The sequence below is a fragment of the Meleagris gallopavo genome, unplaced genomic scaffold (genome assembly GCF_000146605.3).
Source record: "Meleagris gallopavo isolate NT-WF06-2002-E0010 breed Aviagen turkey brand Nicholas breeding stock unplaced genomic scaffold, Turkey_5.1 ChrUn_random_7180001931556, whole genome shotgun sequence".
NCBI lineage: Eukaryota > Metazoa > Chordata > Aves > Galliformes > Phasianidae > Meleagris > Meleagris gallopavo.
In genome coordinates, this window is record NW_011193630.1 from 1 (window position 1) to 564 (window position 564).

The following is a 564-nucleotide window of genomic DNA, read 5'->3' on the forward strand; positions in this document are numbered from 1 at the left end:
GGGCGCTGTGTCGGTGCGTGAGCCCCGTTGGAGTTGGTTTGGGAGGCTGGGGAAGCACGTGTGACTTTGTGTGCATGTGTGCGTGCCGTGCGGTGCTGTGGCGTGTGCGTGCGGTGCCGGGAGGCGTTCCGTGCCAGGGTTGTAAGTGGCGTAGGGTCAACGCGCGTTGGGTAGGGTGGATGTCGGGGGATGTGCGAAGGCGTGGGGAGGTTGGGTCCGGGTTGTACGGTTGTGTGGGTGACGTGCGGGGAATTGCGGGCAGCGTGGGGTCGCGTTGTGGTTGGCCGGCTTTGGGGCTGTGGCCCTTGTTTTCCCATGGTGGCGGGCGGTGGCGTGCAGCTGGCAAGAGGGCCGGAGCAGGAGCACGCAGCGTCTACGGCCATCCCACCCTGGCAACGCCCGATCTCGTCCGATCTCGGAAGCTAAGCAGGGTCGGGCCTGGTTAGTACTTGGATGGGAGACCTCCTGGGAATACCGGGTGCTGTAGGCTTTTGCTGACGGGCTTTTGTTGCCCTCCGCTCCCGCGCCGGCGGGCTGGCCGCGGGAGGCGTGAGCTTTTGTGTT

At 65.8% G+C, this 564-nt stretch overlaps 1 non-coding gene across 1 annotated transcript; it reads left to right on the forward strand.

Annotated features, from left to right (window-relative positions):
• Nucleotides 1-371: 371 nt before the first annotated feature.
• LOC116217739 lies at nucleotides 372-490 on the forward strand. The gene has a single exon (XR_004162419.1). It is a non-coding gene; the product is annotated as a 5S ribosomal RNA (ribosomal RNA).
• The last annotated feature ends 74 nt before the right edge of the window (nucleotides 491-564 follow it).